Raw genomic sequence first — 27,711 nt, forward strand, 5'->3', positions numbered from 1 at the left:
TATGCTGGATATAAATCCTTTACCAGATATGTTTGGCAAATATTTTCTCTCAATGTCTCCTAGCCTTTTCATTTTCTTAGCAGTGTCTTTTGAATTTTGGTGAAATCCAATTTATTGTTTTTTTCTTTTGTGGTTCACACTTTTTATATTTTATAAAAGAAATCTTACAGATTATCCTGAATTTAAAAAAATCTTTGCTAAACCCAAGGTCACAAGATTTTCTCCTATATTTCCTTTTAGAAATTTTATAGTTTTAACTCTTATAGTTAGATCTTTAATCTATTCCAAATTAATTTTTTGTGTATGGTAAGGGTTGATGTTCATTTTTTTGCATATATATACAATTATTCCTGCCATTTGTTGAAAAAAAAATCTTCTTCCCATTGAATTCTCAAGGCACCTTTAAAAATTACCAGTTGGCCAAATATATGTAGGTCTATTTTGGTACTCTATTCTGTTCCATATGTGTCTATTCTTATACTAGTATAATATAGTATTTATTATTGTAGCTTTATACTAAGTCTCTCTCTCTCTCTCTCTTTTTTTTTTCTTTTTTTTTTTTGAGACAGAGTCTTGCTCTGTCACAGGCTGGAGTGCAGTGACGCAATCTCGGGGCTCACTGCAACCTCCGCCTCCCAGGTGCAAGTGATTCTTGTCCTCAGTCTCCAGAGTAGCTGGGATTACAGGTGCCCACCACAATGTCCAGCTAATTTTTGTATTTTTAGTAGATATGGGGTTTCATCATGTTGAATAGGCAGATCTGGAACTTCTGACCTTAAGTCATCTGCCCACCTCAGCTTCACAAAGTTCTGGGATTACAGGCATGAGCCACTGCACCCAGCCTATAATAAGTCTTAAAATTAGGTATTATAAGTCCTCAAACTTAATTCTTTTTCAAAATTGTTTTGTCTATACTAGATACTTTGCATTTCCAAATTGAGAAGCTAGCAGCTTGTCAATTCCTATTTTTAAAAAGCCTGACGGTCTTTAATCCATCTTAAGTTAATTTTTGTATAAGGTGTAAGGAAGGGATCCAGTTTCAGTTTTCTGCATATGGCTAGCCAGTTTTCCCAATACCATGTCTTGAATAGGGAATCCTTTCCCCATTGCTTATTTTTGTCAGGTTGCTCAAAGGTCAGATGGTTGTAGATGTGTGGTGTTATTTCTGAGGCCTCTGTTCTCTTCCATTGGTCTATATATCTGTTTTGGTACAAGTACCATGCTGTTTTGGTTCCTGTAGCTTTGTAGTATAGTTTGAAGTCAGGTAGCATGATGCCTCCAGCTTTGTTCTTTTTGTTTAGGCTATATGGGCTCTTTTTTGGTTCCAAATAAATTTAAAGTAGTTTTTTCTAATTCTGTGAAGAAAGTCAATGGTAGCTTGATGGGGATAGCATTGAATCTATAAATTACTTTGAGCAGTATGGCCATTTTCACAGTAATGATTCTTCTTATCCATGAGCATGGAATGTTTTTCCATTTGTTTGTGTCCTTTCTTATTTACTTGAGCAGTGGTTTATAGTTCTCCTTGAAAAGGTCCTTCACATCCCTTGTAAGTTGGATTCCTAGGTATTTTATTCTCTTTGTAGCAACTGTGAATGGGAGTTCACTCATGATTCAGCGCTCTGTTTGTCTATTATTGGTGTACAGAAATGCTTGTGATTTTTGCACATTGATTTTGTATCCTGAGGCTTTGCCAAAGTTGCTCATCAGCTTAAGGAGATTTGGGGCTGAGATGACGGGGTTTTCTAAATGTACAATCAGGGGGTGGTTCCAAGATGGCTGAATAGGAACAGCTCCAGTCTACAGCTCCCAGCGTGAGTGACACAAAAGACGGGTGATTTCTGCATTTCCAACTGAGGTACCGGGTTCATCTCACTGGGGCTTGTTGGACAGTGGGGGCAGGAGAGTGGGTGCAGCCCACCGAGTGTGAGCCAAAGCAGGGCGAGGCATTGCCTCACCCAGGAAGCACAAGGGGTCAGGGAATTCCCTTTCCTAGCCAAGGGAAGGGGTGACAGACGGCACCTGGAAAACCGGCTCACTCCCACCCTAATACTGCGCTTTTCCAACGGTCTTAGCAAATGGCACACCAGGAGATTATATCCTGTACCTGGCTTGGAGGGCCCCACGCCCACGGAGCCTCGCTCATTGCTAGCACAGCAGTCTGAGATCAAACTGCAAGGCAGCAGTGAGGCTGGGGGAGGGGCGCTCGCCATTGCTGAGGCTTGAGTAGGTAAACAAAGTGGCCTGGAAGCTCTAACTGGGTAGAGCCCATCACAGCTCAAGGAGGCCTGCCTGCCTCTGTAGACTCCACCTCTAGGGGCAGGGCATAGCCGAACAAAAGGCAGCAGAAAACTCTGCAGACTTAAATGTCCCTGTCTGACAGCTTTGAAGAGAGTAGTGGTTCTCCCAGCATGGAGTTTGAGATCTGAGAACAGACAGACTGCCTCGTCAAGTGGGGCCCTGACCTCTGAGTAGCCTAACTGGGAGGCATCTCCCAGTAGAGGCAGACTGACACCTCACATGGCTGGGTACCCCTCTGAGACAAAGCTTCCAGAGGAACGATCAGGCAGAAACATTTGCTGTTCAGCAATATTCGCTGTTCCGCAGCCTCTGCTGGTGATACCCAGGCAAACAGCGTCTGGAGTGGACCTCCAGCAAATTCCAACAGACCTGCAGCTGAGGGTCCTGACTGTTAGAAGGAAAACTAACAAACAGAAAGGACATCCACACCAAAACCCCATCTGTACATCACCATCACCAAAGACCAAAGGTAGATAAAACCACAAAGATGGCGAAAAAACAGAGCAGAAAAGCTGAAAATTCTAAAAATCAGAGCACCTCTCCCCCTCCAAAGGAACACAGCTCCTCGCCAGCAAAGGAACAAAGCTGGATGGAGAATGACTTTGACGAGTTGAGAGAAGAAGGCTTCAGACGATCAAACTTCTCCGAGCTAAAGGAGGAAGTTTGAACCCAATGCAAAGAAGTTAAAACACTTGAAAAAAGATTAGACGAATGGCTAACTAGAATAACTAATGCAGAGAAGTCCTTAAAGGACCTGATGGAGCTGAAAACCATGGCACGAGAACTATGTGACGAATGCACAAGCTTCAGTAGCTGATTTGATCAACTGGAAGAAAGGGTATCAGTGATTGAAGATCAAATGAATGAAATGAAGTGAGAACAGAAGTTTAGAGAAAAAAGAGTAAAAAGAAATGAACAAAGTCCCCAAGAAATATGGGGCTATGAGAAGAGACCAAATCTACCTCTAATTTGTGTATCTGAAAGTGACGGGGAGAATGGAACCAAGTTGGAAAACACTCTGCAGGATATTATCCAGGAGAACTTCCCCAACCTAGCAAGGCAGGCCAACATTCAAATTCAGGAAATACAGAGAATGCCACAAAGATACTCCTCGAGAAGAGCAACTCCAAGACACATAATTGTCAGATTCACCAAAGTCGAAATGAGGGAAAAAATGTTAAGGGCAGACAGAGAGAAAGGTCGGGTTACCCACAAAGGGAAACCCATCAGACTAACAGTGGATCTCTCGGCAGAAACTCTACAAGCCAGAAGTGAGTGGGGGCCAATGTGCACCATTCTTAAAGAAAAGAATTCAACCCAGAATTTCATATCCAGCCAAACTAAGCTTCATAAGTGAAGGAGAAATAAAATCCTTTACAGACAAGCAAATGCTGAGAGATTTTGTCACCACCAGGCCTGCCCTAAAACAGCTCCTGAAGGAAGCACTAAACATGGAAAGGAATAACCGGTACCAGCCACTGCAAAAACATGCCAAATTGTAAAGACCATCGAGGCCAGGAAGAAACTGCATCAACTAACGAGCAATGTAACCAGCTAACATCATAATGACAGGATCAAATTCACACATAACAACATTAAGCTTAAATGTAAATGGGCTAAATGCTCCAATTAAAAGACATAGACTGGCAAATTGGATAAAGAGTCAAGACCCATCAGTGTGCTGTATTCAGGAGACCCATCTCATGTGCAGAGACACACATAGGCTCAAAATAAAGAGATGGAGGAAGATCTACCAAGCAAATGGAAAACAAAAAAAGGCAGGGGTTGCAATCCTAGTCTCTGATAAAACAGACTTTAAACCAACAAAGATCAAAAGAGACAAAGAAGGCCATTACATAATGGTCAAGGGATCAATTCAACAAGAGCTAACTTAAATATATATGCACCCAATACAGGAGCACCCAGATTCATAAAGCAAGCCCTTAGAGACTTATAAAGAGACCTAGACTCCCCCACAGTGAAAATGGGAGACTTTAACACCCCACTGTCAACATTAGACAGATCAATGAGACAGAAAGTTAACAAGGATATCCAGGAATTGAACTCAGCTCTGCACCAAGTGGACCTAATAGACATCTACAGAACTCTCCACTCCAAATCAACAGAATATACATTCTTCTCAGCACCACATTGCACTTATTCCAAAATTGACCACATAGTTGGAAGTAAAGCACTCCTCAGCAAACATAAAAGAACAGAAATTATAACAAACTGTCTCTCAGACCACAGTGCAATCAAACTAGAACTCAGGATTAAGAAACTCACTCAAAACCGCTCAACTACATGGAAACTGAACAACCTGCTCCTGAATGACTACTGGGTACATAACGAAATGAAGGCAGAAATAAAGACGTTCTTTGAAACCAATGAGAACAAAGACACAACATATCAGAATCTCTGGGACACACTTAAAGCAGTGTGTAGAGGGAAATTTATAGCACTAAATGCCCACAGGAGAAAGCAGGAAAGATCTAAAATTGACACCCTAACATCACAATTAAAAGAACTAGAGAAGCAAGAGCAAACACATTCAAAAGCTAGCAGAAGGCAAGAAATAACTAAGATCAGAGAAGAACTGAAGGAGATAGAGACACAAAAAACTCTTCAAAAAATCAATGAATCCAGGAGCTGGTTTTTGAAAAGATCAACAAAATTGATAGACCACTAGCAAGACTAACAAAGAAGAAAAGAGGGAAGAATCAAATAGATGCAGTAAAAAATGATAAAGGGGATATCACCACTGATCCCACAGAAATACAAACTACCATGAGAGAACACTATAAACACCTCTGCGCAAATAAACTAGAAAATCTAGAAGAAATAGATATATTCCTGGACACATACACCCTCCCAAGACTAAACCAGGAAGAAGTTGAATCCCTGAATAGACCAATAATAGGCTCTAAAATTGAGGCAATAATTAATAGCCTACTAACCAAAAAAAGTCCAGGACTAGATGGAGTCACAGCCGAATTCTACTAGAGGTATAAGGAGGAGCTGGTACCATTCCTTCTGAAACTATTCCAATCAATAGAAAAAGAGGGAATCCTCCCTAATTCATTTTATGAGGCCACCATCATCCTGATACCAAAGCCTGGCAGAAACGCAAGAAAAAAAAGAGAATTTTAGACCAATATCCTTGATGAACATCGATACAAAAATCCTCAATAAAATGCTGGCAAACCGAATCCAGCAGCACATCAAAAATCTTATCCACCATGATCAAGTGGGCTTCATCCCTGGGATGCAAGGCTGGTTCAATATATGCAAATCAATAAACGTAATCCGACATATAAACAGAACCAATGACAAAAACCACATGATTATCTCAATAGATGGAGAAAAGGCCTTTGACAAAATTCAACAGCCCTTCATGCTAAAAACTCTCCATAAATTAGGTATTGATGGGACGTATCTCAAAATAATAAGAGCTATTTATGACAAACCCATAGCCAATATCATACTGAATGGGCAAAAACTGGAAGCATTCCCTTTGAAAACTGGCACAAGACAGGGATGCCCTCTCTCACCACTCCTATCCAACATAGTGTTGGAAGTTCTGGCCAGGGCAATCAGACAGGAGAAAGAAATAAAGGGTATTTAATTAGGAAAAGAGGAAGTCAAATTGTCTCTGTATGCAGATGACATGATTGTATATTTAGAAAACCCCATCATCTCAGCCCAAAACCTCCTTAAGCTGATAAGCAACTTCTGCAAAATCTCAGGATACAAAATCAATGTACAAAAATCACAAGCATTCTTATACACTAATAACAGACAAACAGAGAGCCAAATCATGAGTGAACTCCCATTCACAATTGTTTCAAAGAGAATAAAATACCTAGGAATCCAACTTACAAGGGATGTGAAGGACCTCTTCAAGGAGAACTACAAACCACTGCTCAATGAAATAAAAGAAGATACAAACAAATGGAAGAACATTCCATGCTCATGGATAGGAAGAATTAATATCGTGAAAATGGCCATACTGCCCAAAGTAATTTATAGATTCAATGCCATCCCCATCAAGCTACCAATGACTTTCTTCACAGAATTGGAAAAAACTACTTTAAAGTTCCTGTGGAACCAAAAAACAGCCCACATTGTCAAGTGAATCCTAAGCCAAAAGAACAAAGCTGGAGGCATCATGCTACCTGACTTCAAACTATACTACAAGGCTACAATAACCAAAACAGCATGGTACTGGTATCAAAACAGAGATATAGACCAATGGAACAGAACAGAGCCCTCAGAAATAATACCACACATCTACAACCATCTGATCTTTGACAAACCTGACAAAAAGAAGCAATGGGGAAAGGATTCCCTATTTAAAAAATGGTGCTGGGAAAACTGGCTAGCCATATGTAGAAAGCTGAAACTGGATCCCTTCCTTACACCTTATACAAAAATTAATTCAAGATTGATTAAAGTCTTAAATGTTAGACCTAAAACCATAAAAACCCTAGAAGAAAACCTAGGCAATACCATTCAGGACATAGGCATGGGCAAGGACTTCATGTCTAAAACACCAAAAGCAATGACAGCAAAAGCCAAAATTGATAAATGGGATCTAATTAAACTAAGGAGCTTCTGCACAGAAAAAGAAACTACCATCAGAGTGAACAGGCAACCTACAGAATGGGAGAAATTTTTTGCAATCTACTCATCTGACAAAGGGCTAATATCCAGAATCTACAATGAACTCAAACAAATTTACAAGAAAAAAACAAACAGCCCCATCAAAAGGTGGGTGAAAGATATGAACAGACACTTCTCAAAAGAAGACATTTATGCAGCCAAAAGTCACATGAAAAAATGCTCATCATCACTGGCCATCAGAGAAATGCAAATCAAAACCACAATGAGATACCATCTCACACCAGTTAGAATGGCAATCATTAAAGTGTCAGGAAACAACAGGTGCTGGAGAGGATGTGGAGAAATAGGAACACTTTTGCACTGTTGGTGGGACTGTAAGCTAGTTCTACCATTGTGGAAAACAGTGTGGTGATTCCTCAAGGATCTAAAACTAGAAATACCATTTGACCCAGCCATCCCATTACTGGGTATATACCCAAAGGATTATAAATCATGCTGCTATAAAGACACATGCACACATATGTTTACTGCAGCACTATTCACAATAGCAAAGACTTGGAACCAACCCAAATGTCCATCAGTGATAGACTGGATTAAGAAAATGTGGCACATATACACCATGGAATACTATGCAGCCATGAAAAAGGGTGAGTTCATGTCCTTCATAGGGAAATGGATGAAGCTGAAAACCATCATTCTCAGCAAACTATCGCAAGAACAAAAAACCAAACACCGCATGTTCTCACTCATAGGTGGGAACTGAACAATGAGAACACTTGGACACAGGAAGGGGAACATCACACACCGGGGCCTGTCGTGGGGTGGGGGAAGGGGAGAGGGAAAGCGTTAGGAGATATACCTAATGTAAATGACGAGTTAATGGGTGCAGCATATGTATACGTGGCACATGTATACATATGTAACAAACCTGCACGTTGTGCACATGTATCCTAGAACTTAAAGTATAATAAAAATAAATAAATAAATAAATAAATAAATGTACAATCATGTCATCTGCAAACAGAGACAATTTGACTTCTTCTCTCCCTATTTGAATACCCTTTCTTTCTTTCTCTTGCCTGATTGCCCTGGCCAGAACTTCCAATACTATGTTGAATAGAAGTGGTGAGAGAAGGCATCCTTGTCTTGTGCCAGTTTTCAAAGTGAATGCTTCCACCTTTTGCCCATTCAGTATGATGTTGGCTGTGGGTTTGTCATAAATAGCTCTTCTTATTTTGAGATACATTCCATCAATACCTAAAACCATAAAAACCCTAGAAGAAAACCTAGGCAATACCATTCAGGACATAGGCATGGGCAAAGACTTCATGACTAAGACACCAAAAGCAATGGCAATAAAAGCCAAAATTGACAAATGGGATCTAATTAAACTAAGGAGCTTCTGCACAGCAAAAGAAACTATCATCAGACTGAACAGGCAACCTACAGAATGGGAGAAAATTTCTGCAATCTATCCATCTGACAAAGGGCTAATATCCAGAATCTACAAGGAACTTAAACAAATTTACAAGAAAAAAACAACCCATCAAAAAGTGGGCAAAGGATACAAACATAGACTTCTCAAAAGAAGACATTTATGCAGCCAACAAACATATGAAAAAAGCTCATCATCACTGGTCATTAGAGAAATGCAAATCAAAACCACAACGAGATGCCATCTCACGTCAGTTAGAATGGCGATCATTAAAAAGTCAGGAAACAACAGATGCTGGAGAGGATATGGAGAAACAGGAACGCTTTTACTGTGTTGGTGGGAGTGTAAATTAGTTCAACCATTGTGGAAGACAGTGTGGCGATTCCTCAAGGATCAAGAAACAGAAATACCATTTGACCCAGCAATCCCATTACTGGGTATATACCCAAAGGATTATAAGTCATTCTACTATAAAGACATGTGCACATGTATGTTTATTGCAGCACTGTTAATAATAGCAAAGATTTGGAACCAACCCAAATGTCCATCAGTGATAGACTGGATCAAGAAAATGTGGCACATATACAACATGGAATACTATGCAGCCATAAAAAAGGATGAGTTCTTGTCCTTTGCAGGGACATGGATGAAGCTGGAAATCATCATTCTCAGCAAACTAACACAGGAACAGAAAACTAAACATCACACGTCCTCACTCATAAGTGGGAATTGAAAAATGAGAACACATGGACACAGGGAGGGGAACATCACACACCAGGGCCTGTCAGGGGGTGCGGGGCTAGGGGAGGGATAGCATTAAGAGAAATACCTAATGTAGATGACAGGTTGATGGGTTCAGCAAACCACCAAGGCACGTGTATACTTATGTAACAAATCTGCACATTCTGCACATGTATCCCAGAACTGAAAGTATAAAAAAAAAAAAGGCTAATGGAATTTTGACTGGGATGGTGATGAATCAATATTTCAATATATATCAATCAATATATCAATGTGATATCGATATATCAATATTGATATCAATATATTAACGTGTCTACTAAAAATAATGTGGGGAGATTTGACATCTTATATTGAATTAGATTTTCCTTAAATATGGTATTTCCCCCTACTTATTTAACTCTGCTTTAATTTCTCTCAGTAATGTTTTATACTTTTCAGAGGACGAGTGCTATGGACTGAATGTGTCCTTCAAAAGTTCACAATCCCCAGTGTGATGATATTTCCAGATGGGGCCTGTGGGAGGTAATTAGGTCATGAGTATGGAGCCTCACGATGGGATTAGTGGCCTTAAAAGAAGATACAGAAGACAGCTTCCTTCCTCTCTATCTCCACCATGTGAGGAACAACAAGAAGACCGTTGTCTGCGAACCAGCAAGAAAGCCTCATCAGAACTGACCATGCCAGCATGATCAGTATCACCAGCAATACTGTGATCTCAGAATGCCCAGCTTCCAGAACTGTAAGAAATAAGTTTCTGTTATTTAAGTCACCCGGTCTATAGTACTTTCGTTATAGCTGCTTGAACTAAGACAACAGAACCTGAATATATTTGTTGTTTATCTCTAATTATTACATATCCTGTACATTATTGCAAGTGACTTTAAGATTTCAGTTTCCAAATGCTGTTATTAGTTCTTAGAAATACAACTGATTGGCCAGGAACGGTGGCTCATGCCTGTAATCCCAGCACTTTGGGAGGCCGAGGCAGGCGGATCATCTGAGGTCAGGAGTTCGAGAACAGCCTGGCCAACATGGTGAAACCTCGTCTCTGCTAAAAATACAAAAATTAGCTGGGTGTGGTGGTGCATGGCTGTAATCCCAGCTACTGGGGAGGCTGAGGCAGGAGAATGGCTTGAACCCAGGAGGGGGAAGTTGCAGTGAGCTGAGATTGTGCCACTTCCAGCCTGGGTGACAAGCAAGACTCTGTCTCTAAAAAAAAAAAAAAAGGAAGGAAGGAAGGAGAGAGAATTGATTTTTGTTTTTGACCTTGTATCCTATAACTTTGTAAAATTTCATTTTAGTTCTAGTAGCTTTTTAATAGATGTCTTACAATTTTCTACTTAATCATGTTGTCTGTGAATAAAGACAATTTTACTTCTTTTCTAAAGTGAATTTTTTAAGACTTATTTTTTTGGGAAGTGGGGGTAGTTTTAGATTCATAGCAACATTGAGAGAAATGTACAGAGATTTCCAGCATACTCCTTGTTCCCATATGTGCATAACTTCCTCTATCATCAACATCCTCCACCAGAGTGGCACATTTGTTACAACTGATGAAACTACATTGACACATCATAATCACCTAGAGTCCATCGTTTACGTTAGAGTTCACTCTTAGTGTTGTACATTCTAGGTATCTGAACAAATGTATAATGACAGGTATCCATCATTATAGTATCATACAGAACATTTTCACTGCCCTAAAAATCCTTTGTGCTCTGCCTATGCGTCTCTCCCCACCCACCCCAAACTCCCTGGCGATCATTATCTTTTTTTAACTGTCTCCACAGTTTTGCCTTTTCCAGAATGTCATATAGCTGAAGTCATGCAGTATGTAGACTTTTCAGATGGGTTTCTTTCACTTAGTAATATGCACTTAAGTTTCCTCCATGTCTTTTTATGGCTTGACAGCTCATTTCTTTTTATTGCTGAATAATATTCCATCATCTGGATGTGTCAAAGTTTATTTATTCATTCACTTACTGAAGGACATCTGGGTTGCTTCCTAGTTTTGGCAATCATAAATAAAACTGCTTAAACATCTATGTGCAGATTTTTGTATGGACATAAGTTTTCACCTCCTTTAGGTAAATACTAAGGAGCATGATTGCTGGATATATGTTAAGAGTATATTTAGTTTTGTAAGAAGCTGCCTATCTTCCAAAGTGACTATAGCATTTTGCACTTTCACAGCAATACATGAGAGTTCCTGTTGCTCCACATTCTTGTCAGTTTTTAGTGTTGTCAGTGTTCTGGAGTTTGACCATTCTAATAGGTGTGTGATAGTATCTTACTGTTGTTTTAACTTGCATTTCCCTGCAATGTGAAGCATGTATTCATGTGCTTATTTGCCATTTGTATATCTTCTTTGGTGAAATTTTTGTTAAGGTCTTTGGCCCATTTTTAAATCTTTTTGTTGTTGTTTTTGAATTTTAAGGGTTCTTTGTATTTTTAGATAATAGCCCTTTATTGATGTGCCTTTTGCAAATATTTTCTCCCAGCTTGTGGGTTTTCCCATTTTTTGACATTGTCTTTCACAGTGCAGAACTTTTAAATTTCAGTGAAGTTCAGCTTATCAATGATTTCTTTAATGGATCATGCTTTTGGAGTTGTATCTAAAAAGTATTCACCAAACCAAAGGTCATCTAGGTTTTCTCCTATGTTATCTTCTAGAAGTTTCATAGTTTTGCATTTTACATTTAGGTCAAAATCCATTTGAGTTCATTTTTGTTAAGAGTGTAAGAACTGTGTTTAGATTCTTTTTATTTTTTTTTTTGCATGTACATGTCCAGTTCTTCCAATACCTCTTTTTTTTTTTTGCAACTGCCCCCCTCCAGCACCATTTGTTGAAAATACTATCTTTTACTCCATTGTATTGCCTTTATTCCTTGTCAAAATTCAGCAGACTATATTTATGTGGGTCTATTTCTGGACCCTTTATTCTGTTCTATTAACCTTTTTGTCCACTCTTTTGCCAGTACCATACTGTCTTGATTAGTATAGCTTTATAGCTTCCTTCCTCTCTATCTCCACCATATGAGGAATAACAAGAAGACTGTTGTCTGCAAACCAGGAAGAAGGCCTCATCAGAACTGACCATGCCAGCATGGTCAGTATCACCAGCAATACTGTGATCTGAGAATGCCCAGCCTCCAGAACTGTGAGAAATAAATTTCTGCTATTTAAGCCACCTAGTCTATTGCACTTTTGTTACAGCTGCCTGAACTAAGACAACAGAACCTGCATATATTTGAGTTATATGTAAGTATCGAAGTTGGGTAGTGTCAGTCCTCCAATTTTGTTCTTCTCCTTCTATACTGGGTTGGCTATCCTGGGTGTTTTGCCTCTTCAAATAAACTTTAGGATAAGTTTGTTGACATCCACAAATTAGTTGCTGAGATTTTGACTGGGATTGCATTGAATCTACAGATCAATTTGGGAAGAACTGCTAACATCTTGAAAATATTGTCTTTCTCTCCATGAACATGAAATATCTCTCCATTTCTTAGGTTCTTTGATTTCTTTCATCAGAATTTTGTAGTTTTCCTTATATATCTTTATTTTGTTAGATTTATACCTAAGTATTTCACTTTAAGGAGTTCTAATGGAAATGATATTTTGTTTTTGATTTCCCATTCTACTTGTCCATTGCTGCTGTGTAGGAAAGTGACTGATGTTTGCAAAATAAACTTACATCCTACAACTCTGTTATAAACACTTACTAGTCTCAGGAGTTTTTTGTTGTTGTTGATTCTTTTTCTACCTGACAATCATGTTACCTGAGAATAAAGCCAGTTTTATTTTTTTTCTTCCCAATGTATATCTTTTACTTACTTTTCTTGTCTTACTGCATCAGCTATAACTTCCAGCACAGGGTTGAAAAGGAGTGGTGAGAGGGGACATCTTTGCCTTGTTCTTGATCTTAGTGGAAAAGCTTCTAGTGTCTCACCTTTAAGTATGATGTTAGCTACAGGTTTTATACAGATATTCTTTAGCAAGTTGAGGAAGCTCTCTTCTAGTCCTAGTTTACTCAGAGTTTTTGTTTTTTATCATGAATGGGCTTTGCATTTTGTCAAATAATTTTTCTGCATCTATTGATATGGTCATATGATTTTTCTTTTTTAGCCTGTTGATGTGATGGATTACATCTATTGATTTTTGAGTGTTGAACCAGCCTTGCATATTTGAAATAAATCCCATTTGGTGGTGCTATATAATTATTTTTATACATTGTTGATTCAATTTTGTTGAGGATTTTTGCACTTAGTGTTTATGGGAGACATTGGTCCATAATTTTGTTTTCTTTAATGTCTTTGTCTAGATTTGGCATTAGAATAATGCTGGCCTCAGAGTGATTCAGAAGTATTCTTCTATCTACCAAAAGAAATTGTAGTGAATTAGTACAATTTTTTCCTTAAAGGTTTTATAGAATTCACCAGTAAACCCATCTGAACTTTGTGCTTTCTATTTTGGAAGGTTATTAATTATTTATTCAATTTATTTAATAGATATAGGCCTATTCAGAGAGTCTATTTCTTCTTATATGGATTTTGGCATGTTATATCTTTCAAATAATTGGTCCATTTTTTCTAAGTTATCAAATTTGTAGATACAGAGTTGTTCATAGTATTCCTTTTTAAAATCTTTTTAATGTCCATGGGATCTGTAGTGATGTCCCCCCTTTCATTCTGATGTTAGTAATTTGTGTCTTCTGCCTTTTTTCTTAATCAGCCTCACTAGAGGCTTATGAATTTTATTGATCTTTTCAAAGAACCAGCTTTTCATTTCATTTATTTTCTTTATTGATTCCCTGTTTTCAATTTCATTGATTTCTGCTCTAATTCTTATTATTTATTTTCTTCAGCTTACTTTGGATTTAACTTGCTCTTCTTTTTCTAGTATTCTAAAGTGGAAACAATTTTAGATCTTTCTTCTTTTCTAAAATGTGCATTCAATACTACATAATTTCTTTCTAAACACTGCTTTCACTGCATTCCACAAATGTTGATGTGTTGTTTTCACTTTCATTGAATTGAAAGGGTTTTAGTTGTTGTTGTTGTTTTTGAGACAGGTGGTGGCACAATCATAGCTCACTGTGACTTCAGTCTCCTGGGCTTAAGCAATCCTCTTGCCTTGGCCTCCCAAAGTGCTGGGATTACAAGCATGAGCCACTATGCCCAGCCTCAAAATATTTTTTAATTTGTCTTGAAATTCCTTCTTTGACTCATGTATTTTTAGAAATGTGTTGTTTAATCTCTGTATACTTTGGGACTTTTCTGGTTATATTTTTGTTGCTTTCAATTCCTTTGTAGACAGAGAGCAGACACTAAATGATTTCTAGTCTCCTAAATTTGTTAAGTGCTGTTTTATGGCCCAGAATATGTCTATCTTAGAGAATGTTCCATGTGAGCTTGAAAAGAGTGTGTTTTCTGTGGTTGTTGGATAAAGTAGTCTACAGATGTCCATTATATCCAGCTGATTGATGATGCTGTTAAATTCATCTATGTCTTTACTGGCTTTCTACCTGCTGAATCTGTCCATTTCTGATACAGGGATGTTGAAGTCTCTAATTATAATAGTGGATTTAAATATGTCTTCTTGCAGCTCTATCAGTTTTGTCTCACCTAGTTTGATGCTCTTGTTAGGTGCACATGTGTTAAGGATTATTACATCTTCTTGGACAATTAACTCATTTATCATTATGTAATGCCTTTATCACTGATAACTTTCCTTTTTTGAAGTCAACTGTGTTTGAAATTAATATAGCTACTTCTGCTTTCTTTTGATTAGTGTTAACAGGGTATATTTTTCTTCATCTATTTACTTTTAATTTATATGTCTTATATTTAAAGTAGATTTCTTGTAGACATCCTATGGTTGGGTCTTGTTTTTTTCATCCACTCTGACAATCTCTGTCTTTTAATTGGTGCATTTATCATTGTGGTTCAAAGTGATTACTGATATATAGTAAGTCCTCACTTAATGTTGTTGACAGGCTCCTAGAAACTGAGACTTTAAGCAAAACAATGCATAACAAAACCAGTATTACTATAGGCTAACTGATATAAACAAGTTCCTATGGAAAAACACTACCAACTTTCTTTTTTCTCTTTTCTCTTCCTCTTCCTCTTTCTTTCGCTCTCTCTCTCTTTCTTTCTTTCTCTCTTTTTTTTTTCCAGGTCTCACTCTATTGCTGCAGCCTCAATCTTCTGGGCTCAAACAGTCTTCCCATCTTAGCCTCCTGAATAGCTGGAACTACAGATGCACACCTCCACATCTGGCTAATTTTTGTATTTTTTGTAGAGATGGGGTTTCGCCATGTTGCCCAGGCTGGTCTCAAACTCCTGGGCTTAAACGATCCACCCACGATGGCCTCCCAGAGTGCTGGGATTAAAGGTGTGAACCACTGCATCTGGCCCAAACTTCTAAATAAAGACTCAAAACACTTCTAACATTACAAATTGAAATAAATGTGGACTATACATATATTTAAGAAAGATTAAGAAAAACAAGATAATTATTTACTCAATTTTTGGTGAACCAGTGAGCAATGGTGGTTGTAGTTGTGATGGGTTAAATCAAGGAATAAATATTTGCAAAGGGAACATTGTGAGAAGCACTGTCTACCACTATGCAGTTCAAAAACAAACAATAACAAATATGGTGGGCTTGCTGAGTGCTTTCATACTGCATTTATTGTTGTGCATTTGCATAATTATCACATACTTTATGAATTTTTATTTTGCAATAATTTGTATCTGTTTATGTCTTCATTTACCAATCCACTTACTGTAGTTCAGGGTCTCAGCTAGCTGGAACCTATCCCAGCAGCTCAGGTACCAACCCTGGATAGGATGCCATTCCATTGCAGGACACACATACACACCCCCAACCCACACTCACTCTGACAGGGACAATTTGGACTCTCCAATTAACCTAACATGCACATCTTTGGGATGTGGCAGGAAACCAGAGTACCCAGAGAAAACCCAGGCAGACATAGGGAGAACATGCATACCCCATAGACACACACACACACACACACACACACACACACACACACAGAGTGGCCTTAGCCAGAAATTTATTTTTTTCGTAAATATTACTATAAAACAGTGTTGAACAACATTATTTGAGGATCTGCTGTAGTTGGATTAATATCCATCATATTTGTTACTATTTTTTATTGATTGCCCTTGTTGTTCTTATTTTTGTCTTCCACTCTTTTTCTGTTTTGTGGTTCTAACTGAGCATTTTATATGATTCAATTTTCTCTCCTTTTTAGCATTTGATTTATGATTTTTTTTTAGCGGTAGCCCTAAATTTGCAGTACTAATTTCCAACTACTCCTAGTCCACTTTCAAATGACACTACATTTGGCTATAGCAATATATGTGTTTGAACAGCATGGGTCCACTTTTACAAGGATTTTTTTTTCAATAAATCCAGTCAACCCTCCCTCTTGTAGAGTTCTGCATCCACAACCAAATGCAGATTGCAGGATGCAAAATCCCCCAGTGAAGAGGGTCAACTTTTCTCTTATGCAGGGTATGCAGAGGGACTTGAGTATGTGTGGATTTTGGTATCCACAGGGGTCTTAGAATGAATGCTCCACAGATACCAAGGGACGATTGTGTACTGCTTCACCTTATAATAACACAATAATCATAATTACTCCCTCCTGCCAATTATATCATTGCTGTCATTAATTTTACTCATATAGAAGCATATATGTGTGTGTGAGAGTGTGTGTGTGTGTGTGTGTGTGTGTGTGTGTGTGTACCTAAGCATATGTAATTGATTTTTCAGTCTGTTCAGCTTTTTATTTGTTAGGATGGAGTAGCACCAAGTTCCTTACACGAAGAACCCCAAACCAGAAGCTATTTTATTGTCCAATTGCATTGTATGGGACCTCCAGTACAATGCTGAATAAAAGTGGTAAAAAAAAAATAAATAAATAAATAAAGGTGTTCCAGGCTGGGCGCGGTGGCTCACACCTGTAATCTCAGAACTTTGGGAGGCCAAGGCAAGTGGATCACTTGAGTTCGAGACCAGCCTGGCCAACATGGTGAAACCACGTCTCTACTAAAAATACAAATATTAGCCAGGTGTGGTGGCGCATACCTGTAGTCCCAGCTACTAAGTGGGGATGAGGCAGGAGAATTGCTTGAACCCGGGAGGCAGAGGTTGCAGTGAGCCAAGATCACACCACTGCACTCCAGCCTGGGCAACAAAGTGAGACTCTGTCTCAAAACAACAACAACAACAACAACAACAACAACAAAAGTTGTTCCAGATCTTAAAGGGAAAGCATTCAGTCTTTCATTATTAAAGTGTGGCACTAAGTGTAAATTTTTCACAGATGCCTGTTGTTGGAGGAGGTTCTCTTCTCTTTCAGGTTAGTGGAGAGTTTTTATCAGGAATGGCACTGAGTTTTGCCAAAAAAAAATTATTTTTTTTTTTGAGATGGAGTCTTGCTCTGTCACTCAGGCTGGAGTGCAGTGGCGTGATCTTGGTTCACCGAAACCTCTGCCTCCTGGGGTGAAGCAATTCTCCTGCCTCAGCCTCCCGAGTAGCAGGGATTGCAGGCGTGTACCACCATGCCCGGCTAATTTTATATTTTTAGTAGAGATGGGGTTTCACCATGTTGGCCAGACTGGTCTCGAACTCCTGACCTCAGGTGATCCACTCACCTTGGGCTCCCAAAATGCTAGGATTACAGGCATGAGCCACCGTGCCCGGCCTACCAAACACTTTTTAAAAAAATCTATTGAGATAATAAAAAAATCTATAGAGACAATCACATTTTCCCTTTTTTTAGTTTGTGAGTGGTGAATTACACTGCTTAATTTTATTTATTTACTTACTTACTTATTTTTTAAGACAGGGTCTCACTTTGTCACCCAGGTTGGAGTGTGATGGTACAATCATAGCTCACTGCAGCCTTGACATCCTGGACTCAACTGATTCTCCTGCCTCAGTGTCCTGGGTAGTTGGGACTACAGGTGTGTGCCACCATGACTGGCTCATTTTTTTCTTTCTTTCTCTTTTTTTTTTTTTTTTTGTAGAGACCGAGACTCACTATGTTGCCCAGGCTGATCTTGAACTCCTGGATTCAAGTGATCCTCTCACCTCGGCTTCCCAAATTGCTGGGATTATAGGCATAAGCCACCACGCCTCGTCCACTGCTTGATTTTTGGTCATAAAATTAATCTTGCATTCGAGAGATAAACCCCACTTGGTCATGATACATTATCCTTTTCCCATATTATTGATTTTGATTTGCTCATGTAATGTTAAGGATTTTGCTTTTGTGTTCATGAGGGATTGTTTTCTAGTTCTTTTTTGGCAATATTTTTGTCTAATTTTGTTATCAAGACAATAGTGGCTTCATAAAGTGAGTTGGGAAGAGTTCTCTCCTTTCTAATTTTTGAGACAGTTTATGTAAAACTGGTATTATTATTTCCCTTAAAATGTCTGGTAGAATTCACTTGTAAGGTCATCTGCTTCACAGATGGTGTTTTCTTTTTATGCATGATTTTTTGAAATTCACTTTTAAATTTACATAGAGTAAAAATTACTCTTTTTGTTTACAGTTCTGTGCATTCTATCAAATGCTTGTATGCAAGTTACCATGACTGTAATCAAGATGCAGAACAGTTCTTTCCCTTCCCCTGGCCCAAAGTAAATTCTTTCATGCAGTACCCCTTTGTAGTCAAACTTTACCTCCACACGTAACTCCTGGCAACAAGTGATCTGCTCCCTATCGTTTTTATTTAGCCTTTTCCAGAATATCATATAAGTGGAATCACAGAGTATGTAATCTTTCGAGTATAGCTTCTTTCGCTTTGTAAAATGATCTTGAGTTTTTGTTTTTTGTTTTTTGTTTTTGTTTTCTTTTAGACAGAGTCTCGCTCTGTTGCCCAGGCTTAAGTGCAGTGGCACGATCTTGGTTCACTGCAACCTCTACCTCCCAGGTTCAAGGGATTCTCCTGCCTCAGCCATTCAAATAGCTGGGACTACAGGCGCCCACTACCATGCCTGGCTAATCTTTGCATTTTTAGTAGACACATGGTTTCGCCATGTTGGCCAAGCTGGTCTTGAAATTCTGACCTCAAGTAATCAGCCCACCTCGGCCTCCCACAGTGCTGAGATTAGAGGTGTGAGCCACTGCACCCGGCCTGTTCTTGAGATTTTTATCTATTTTGTTGTGTGTACCAATTGTCACTTTTTATTACTGAGCAGCATTCCATTATGTGGATGTACTACAGTTTGCTTTTCCACTCACATTTGAGAGACCTTTGGGTTGTTTCAAGGTTTTTGGCTATTTTAAATAGTCTTTGATAATTTGGGGGTGGTAACTTTTCCTTTGAAAATTTTGGCCAGATTTTCCTGTTTCTGATATGTTGAGTAATTTGGGATTTTAAGATGGACAATTTGACTATTATGCTGTTCACGCCTGTAATCCCAGCCTTGGGAAGCCAAGGTGGGAGAATCACTTGAGGTCAGGAGTTTGAAACCAGCCTGGCCAACATGGTGAAACCCCATCTCTATAAAAATTGGCCGGGTGTGGTGGCATGCGCCAGTACTCCCAGCTAGTTGGGAACCTGAGGCGGGAGAATCGCTTGAACCTGGGAGGCAGAGGTTGCAGTGAGCCGAGATTGCGCCATTGCACTCCAGCCTGGATGACAGGTGAGACTCCGTTTAAAAAAAAAAAAAAAAAATTATGCTAGCTATGAAGCTCTGGGTCCTGTTAAAATCTTCTAAAGATACTGATTTTCATTTGTATGCTGGCTGTGAAGCTCTGGGTCCTGTTAAAATCTTCTAAAGATACTGATTTTTGTTTGTTTGTTTTAGTAAGTAATCAATCTGGTTAGGCTCAGATCACAAGTTCTGTCACGCCTTCAGGGACAGTAATTCCAATATTTAGTTTTCAAAGCCTTTGCTATGCTCTTTGGGTCTGTACATTACATGCAACACTCATGAGTTGTTCTGAGACCTTTGTGGTATTTTTATCATAGTTCATTTCTCAAAGCCTTAACTATGCTTTCTTGAGTAGTCCTCCCCTTATCTGCATGGGATGCATTTATAAGACCTCCAGTGGTTGCCTCAAACTGTGGATAGTACCCTATATATCCTATACAGGCACTGTGGCTATAACTTTTGCAGTTTGAGATGTGACAGCAAAACTAGTACAAAATTGTCTTCTCCACAATTTTACAAATAGAAGATTTGTTCTTATCATAGATTTTAGCAACCTCATCATATGATTTTTTTATTTCCTTATTAAGTCAAAAACTTTCACCTTTTCACTTAAAGGAAGCACTTTATGGCTCCTCTTTGGTATATCCAAGTAGTCAGCATCACTACTCTTGTACTTTGGGGCCCTTATGAGTAAAATAGGGTTAGTTGAATGCAAGCACTGAGACACATCAACAGTTGATCTGATAACTGAGATGGCTACTAAATGACTAGTGGGCAGGTGTCTGATTTAACAGTGACTTCAAAGCAGATATTATAAATATGTTTGAAGAATGAAAGGAAACCATGTTTAAAGAATTAAAGAAGAGTACGATATAATTCATCAGAGAATATCAATAAGTAGAAATTTTTAAGAAACCAAATTGAAATTACTAAGTAGAAAATTATAATAATTGAAAAATTCGCTGGGGGGGTTCAATGGTAGATTTGAGCAAGGAGAAGAATCAGTGAACTTGAAGACAGATCAGTAGAGATTACAGTAATATCTCCTTATCCATGGGGGATATGTTCCAAGATCCCCAGTGGATGACTGAAACCAGGATTAGTACCAAACTCTATATACATTATGAACTAATTTATTTTTCATTCTTCACAATTTCACAGGCAGAAGAGTCATTCTAACCTTAGATCTTAGCAATCTCAGCATATAGTTTTTTTCTTTCCTTATTAAATTGAGAATGTTTCACCTTTTCACTCACAGGAAATACTTTACGGCTTCTCTTTGGTATGTCCTAATTGCTGGCATTACTACTCTTGTGCTTTGGAGCCACTATTAAGTAAAATAAGGGTTACTTGAATACGAGCACTGAGATATCACAAGAGCAAATCTGATAACCAAAACAACTAAGCTACTGAGTGACAATTGGGTGGGTAGGGTAGACAGTGTGGATAGGCTGCACAAAGGATGGAGTGAGACAGTGCAAGATTTCATCATGCTTCTCAGAACTGTGTGCAATTTAAAATTTATGAGTTATTTCCAGAATTTTCCATTTAATATTTTCAGACTGCAGTTGATCATGGGAAACTGAAACCTCAGAAAGCAAAGCCAAAGATAAGAGGGGCCTACTGTACTCCATGTTTGTGCAGCAGTAGGGCTGACCCTGTTACTTACGTAGTTTCAAACATAGAATTAGGATCACCTTCTCCAGTTCTCTCCTACATGGGATTTCTGCTACACTTTACAGTTTTTGTGGGCCCCCTTTGTTATGGCCAAAAGGATCAGGCTGTCTTAAAGATTTTGCCTTATGCTGCCATTCACTTCTAAGTAGTTGGGGCTGCCCTTGAGGTAAAATATCAAGAAAAAAAGAGAAAGAGTATCGGGATTCCCCCACACACTCTCTTTCCAGTTCCTCTATTCAGAGAGACAGTGTTCTCTTTTATTCTTAGGAAACCTCACAGCCTGGCAGTGGCAGTGCAAATCTATGTTTGGAGCTGGCCTTGTGGCAGGGCCAGCAGACCAAAAAGAAAAGAAAAAAATTGGGATTTCCCTACAATTTCTGTGTGGCAGAAGCCCCTTTTCTTCTACACAGTTCTCAATTCAGCCTGCTTTTAAGTGAAAGCCAGAAGATAAAGGAGGAAAAAAGAAAAAAGGAAACTGAAACTTATTGGTATGTCTTATTTCTTAAACTGGGTGTTAGGCATAAAGATGTTCTTTTTACTATTATTCTTTAGACTTTATTCATACTTTATTCTTTTGTATGAATGAATTACTTCGCACAGAAGGAAATGAAGCAAAAATAAAAGAAAATAAAAATCGAAAACCTGGCCCACGACCATGGAAATTGGTCGAGTTCTGACTGAAGCAAATCCAAAATTGTTCTACAGGGAACAAGAAAAATTTTATTGTAATCTAGAATGTAAAGGATTTTCAGAAAAGAGAACTCCCGCTGAAGATGAGCTATAAATAAAAATTTATAAGCCATGACAAGAAATAAACCACGAGACAGAATTTGTTTATGTAGCAAAAGAGAAACAGCAACCTCATAACTAGAATAATTTTGCATAAGTATGTTTAAAATAATTAAAAAGGCAAGAGAAGGTAAAGAAACCACAGTAAAATAAACAGGGAAGTTTAAAATAAGAGAAAACAGATTTTTTAAAGAACCAAATAAATATTCTAGAAATGATAATATAGTCATTGGGATGAAAAATTCAATGCAGATATTAAACAATGGATTAGCAAAGATTGGGAAGGAATTAATGAATTAGAACATAGATTTGAGGAAATCATCCAGAATGAAATACAAAAAGATGAAGAGGCATAAATCATATAAACACAGTTAAGAGATATGGACGACAGAATGAGAAATTAAAATATATGTCTAAATGAGAGCTCCAAAAGTAAAGAATAGAAAGAGCAAGGAAACGCTGAAGGTTTATAAATTGGAGACTTTAGACAAAGAAAGCATATTGACTTCTGAGCAGGATAAATAAAACTAAACCATATTAACAATTTTCTAACAATCTTCCATAAAATAAAAGAGGCAACATTTGCCCTTCTAATTTTACCCTAATATCAAAACCAGAAAAAGACATGAAAGAATACTTTGGACCAATATCCTTCATGAAAATAAAATGTAAAAATCCTCACAAATTTAGCAAGTTGAATCTAGCAATTTATAGAAAAGATAATGATGGCAGTGGCTGGTGCCATCACGCTAGCTGCAGCAGGGAGGCAAGGCTGGGACTGCAGACCCAGGCCTCCCACTCCATGGGGCAGTCAGGAGCCCCACCCTCCTGGATGGTGCTACAGCCGCCCAAACTGCAGCTGTAGATCCGAGCCTCCCTGCGCTCTTGAAGTGGGGCTGGGAACAGGCAGGATCTGCCCTCTTGGGTGCAGCTGCAGCCACCTGACCAGCATCTGCAGACCTGGGGCTCCCACTACATGGAGCAGGCAGGAGCTGGGGAATCCCGCCCCTGCTGAGTTGGCCTGCGGGAGCTCCCTGGGTGCAGCTGCCACTGCCCTCTCACCCACGGGACCCAGGCATCTCTGCAGCCTGTACCCTCTGGGGCCTGGGAAGGCCCCCCGATCCCTGCAGGCTTGAGGTGTCTGCTCCTGCTGCCTGACCTCTCTCCTCTCCTGGAGCTGGCTCAGATCTTGGAGTGGGGTTGGGGTTGAGCCTTGGGGTGATGAATGGCAGCAGGAGGCAGACAGATTTTTGGGCGGAAGGGGGCAGATCCCCAGTAAGGCCTTACCTTCAGTCCAGGGAGGGCCTGAAGGCTGGGGGCCAACTGCCAGTCCTGCATACCAGTTTGGGGACTCATGGGGCCTCTTCCAGCAGCCCATGGCTGCCCATGGACCAATCAGCATGCACTTCCTTCCCTCTGAGGTCCATAAAAGCCCTGGACTCAGCCAGAGCAGGGCAGAGGATGGCCAAAGGACGAAGAGGGTAGACAGACTACACAAGGACCAGCTGCAGAAAGGAGCTACTGTCTCTGCCCAGAGCTTCAGAGACAATCTGCCAGCAGACAGGAGGCACCCTCTCCAGGGCCTCCTCTCCACTGAGAGCTGCAGACATGGGGACAACCAGTAGTAGAGAGGAGCTACCCTCTCCAGGGCCTCCTCTCTAATGAGAACTGAATGCTGGACAGATGATCTTCCTACAGAGAGGAGCTACCCACTGTGGGTCTCCTCTGAGCTCTTGTAACACTTAATAAAGCTCATCTTCGTCTTGTTCACCCTTCACTTGTCTGTGTACCTCATTCTTCCTGGATGCAGGACAAGAATTCGGGCAAAGGTGCTGTGGCCACAGAGGTTTCTGGTCAGGAAATTGACAACCCAAAACTCTCTGACAATAACATGATCAAATGTGGCTTATTGAGGGAATGAAACACTTGAAAAACAATCACTGTAATACACCATATCAATAAATTAGAAGAAAAACAATGTGATCATCTTCATAGATACAGAAAAAGCATTTGACAAAATGCAACATTCACTCATGATAAAAAGTCTAAGCAAATTAGAAAGTAAACTTCCTTAACTTGCTAAAGGGCATCTTTAAAAATCTACAGCTAACTTCCTAATTGTTGTTGAAATACCCAATGTTTTCCCTCATAAATAGGAAATAAATCAAGGATTTTTGCTTTTGCCACTCCAACTCAATATTGTAGTGGCGGTCTTAGCCAGTGCAATAACACTAGGAAAGAAAAGCCATACAGATTAGAAAGGAAGAAATAAAACTGTGTCTATTTGCAGTTTCACATAGAGATTTCAAATAGAATTAGTACCTATATATATTCATTAAATACTTCTCAATGTTAATAGTTATTAGTTAAGATTGTTGAGTTTATTAATATTTCATAAGAATAATAGAAGTCATAAGATATATCTCTTTTTAAATAGTTTATAATTCAGAAAGTTAAATTCTTATGGCTTTTCTCTTAAGCTAAATTGCTGAATTCTTTGTTTTGGTTACCTTTTCTTCTGAAAACTCTCTTGTGACCTCTGCTGTCCATTTATTGAACATAAATCATTAAATAAAATATTCATTGACATTTATATCTAGATGGTAAGAAATCTTCTGCCCATCTGATTATTTGAGTCAGTTTTAGGAAACAATATATGCTAAGAAATGCTTTAAAATTGTTTTCTTATAAATGTAATATATTTTCACTATTGATAACACACAAAAAATTGCAGTAACCACTCATCATATCACTGCTTAAAGATAACAACTGTTATCAAGTGGTATATATCCCTCTGGAATTGTTTCTGTAAAGTATAATTTTATGTTAAATTTATTATTATTATTACACAATTGAGATCATACTATATGTGCACTTTTGTATATATTCTTTTCACTTTATATATGGAATATTTCCCATATCAAGATATAATGTTCAAATTGTTGCATAATATATCAGCTATATACTAATTTATGTAATACTGTCTTATTTGGGAGCATTTAACATTTTTTTTTTTGAGACAGAGTTTCACTCTTGCCGCCCAGGCTGGAGTGCAGTGGTGTGATCTTGGCTCACTGCAACCTCTACCTCCTGTGTTTAAGTGATTCTCCTGTCTCAGCCTCCTGAGTAGCTGGGATTACAGGCGTCCATCACCACGCCAAGCTAATTTTTTTAATTTTTAGTAGAGACGGAGTTTCACCATGTTGGCCAGGCTGGTCCTGAACTCCTGACCTCAGGTGATCCATCCGTCTCAGCCTCCCAAAGTGCTGAAATTACAGGCATGAGCCACTGCGCCTGGCCAGGAAGCATTTAAATTGATGCAATTATTTTCTCTTACAAGTAACCCTATAAAACGTAATTCCTTGAGCATCCCTAATTTTATGCTTACATCCCCAAAAGAACAATTTCTGAGTCACAGAAAAAGCTTTTCATTCTGATTGCTGAATTGAACTCTAAAAATTTTGTACTAACTTAACACTCCTACCAGAAGTATATGTTCATGACCACGGAAATAGCTTTTTAAAACTAAGATGTGAAAATATCTTAGAAACAAACTCTAAATAAGGAGAAAAAAGTTGTATATAATTTTCTACTTATGAGGTGAATAATTTCATTTTTTCTTCAAAGATGTCAGGAAAATAGAAGGACGTTTTAGTAGAGTGATAAAAGGGCCAGACCTTCTAATTGCTTAATCTTAATGTTTCTGAATCTGTTTCCTCATCTATAGTGTGAGGAGAATAATTTCCCTCCTAATTAGTGAGGATACAGTGAGATGACGCATGTGAACATGGTTTGACAATTATAATGTCATATGGATGGAAGATACAACTTTTATTAATCACTGTTGATATGTGGACAGATCTGATACTCATTATACTGTTTTTAAGTGTCTATAACTTTAAATATCTTATACCAATCTTAATATTAATAATTTTCTCCATTTTCAACCTTGTGTGATCAGCAAAGTAAATTTTCAGTCAATTCTATTTGGTTTTTATTTGAAAAAGTAAAATAATGATTATGCAACATAGAAAATTATAGTTCAGTTGCCAATTCCATTAACTTAGTTTGTCTCAGAAAAGGAAAAAATATCATACACACAGAATTAACTATTAAGAATTAATATTTAATCTAAAAATGTCTAGTGCTTCTACAGAAAATTTGAGTACATTCTCAACTTCCTTAAACCAGTGCCTTTTTCAAATTTCTTTTCAAAGTTACACCTGTCAATTTTCATAAAAAATAATTTGAAGATTATTCTGAACAATTGTAACTGATGAAACACAAAGACAAGAAAAGAACTATTGCAGTGGGCCCTTGCTGAACCTGAGCTAGCACCTATAATGAGTGAGTCTTCACCGAAAGAAGAATAAGGAGGGAGGAAGGACTAGAAAGACAGAAAAGAGGCAATGATAACTTAAGAAAACACTGAATTTTTAAAAAGGTAGTGGCTAGCAGAGAACCTGAGACTTGTACCCATGAGAACTTTAGCCCAGTCTATCTATCACGATAGTCCCAAGAATTCTGGTCATTGTACTTGGGTAAGGGCTTCAATTTTTTAAGGCACTTGCATTTTATGAAATGTTAGTGTTTGCAGGTGTCTTGGCTAAATAATTTAGGGAATACGTTTTAGGAGGAAGTGGGGGCACAGATGGGGAGAGAGAAACCAGGCAGGAAAGAATAAAATAAATCTTTCTGTTCCCATTATTTTACTGCCCATAGAATTATAAAAGGTAAACACACACACATACACACACACACACACACACACACACCTCTTATAGGGTCATTTAGAACCATCTTTCTTCATTTTAAAACTAAAGAAACAGGTCTAGGTGACACAGATGAAGCAGTGGCAGAGCCAGGAAAATAATCTGACCCTTGTCCCTGCTCTTTCCACCACACCATGGTGACTCTCTTTTTTGTGTCTTTTTTTTTCTCACTCCAAAACTGAGGATCATTTGTAGAAAAAGAGATCAATCCTATTCTCAAAACAAGTTCTGATCTCTCATAATTTTCTTGGTAACTCAGAATCAATGTTAAGTACGTCGAAATAAAAATACAGTACTTTAAACGGTAATTTTGTATACTGTGCAGCACGGTCCCATTTTCTTACTTGATCCTTACAAAACCCTTTGAGGCAAGGCAAGGAAGGTATTATTATCTATATTTTTAAAGTGAGCAAATTAAAACCCAAAGTAAGGTCACTTAGGGTCAGGACGGAGCATGTACTCTATTCCTATATTTGGAATATAGGAGGGAATACACTTCCAAAGAGGCAATTCCCTCAAAAAGCACCAATCTTGCTCTTTACTCTCTTGCCAAGGCATTCTCCGTGCCCTGGAGATGCCCGGCACTAGGTTAGTGAAGCTTGGATCTTGACATCCACAGAGGTTACTCCTAGTTTGCACCTAGTTGTCATCTTAAAAAGCGCAGTT

General features: G+C 38.5%; 1 protein-coding gene across 7 annotated transcripts in view; it reads right to left on the minus strand.

Annotated features, from left to right (window-relative positions):
- The window catches only part of CCDC146 (coiled-coil domain containing 146), a 170,141-nt gene that overhangs the window by 142,055 nt on the left and 375 nt on the right, over positions 1–27,711 (minus strand). The gene's annotated exons all lie outside the window — the stretch shown is intronic.

The sequence above is a fragment of the Pongo abelii genome, chromosome 6 (genome assembly GCF_028885655.2).
Source record: "Pongo abelii isolate AG06213 chromosome 6, NHGRI_mPonAbe1-v2.0_pri, whole genome shotgun sequence".
Taxonomy (NCBI): Eukaryota; Metazoa; Chordata; class Mammalia; order Primates; family Hominidae; genus Pongo; species Pongo abelii.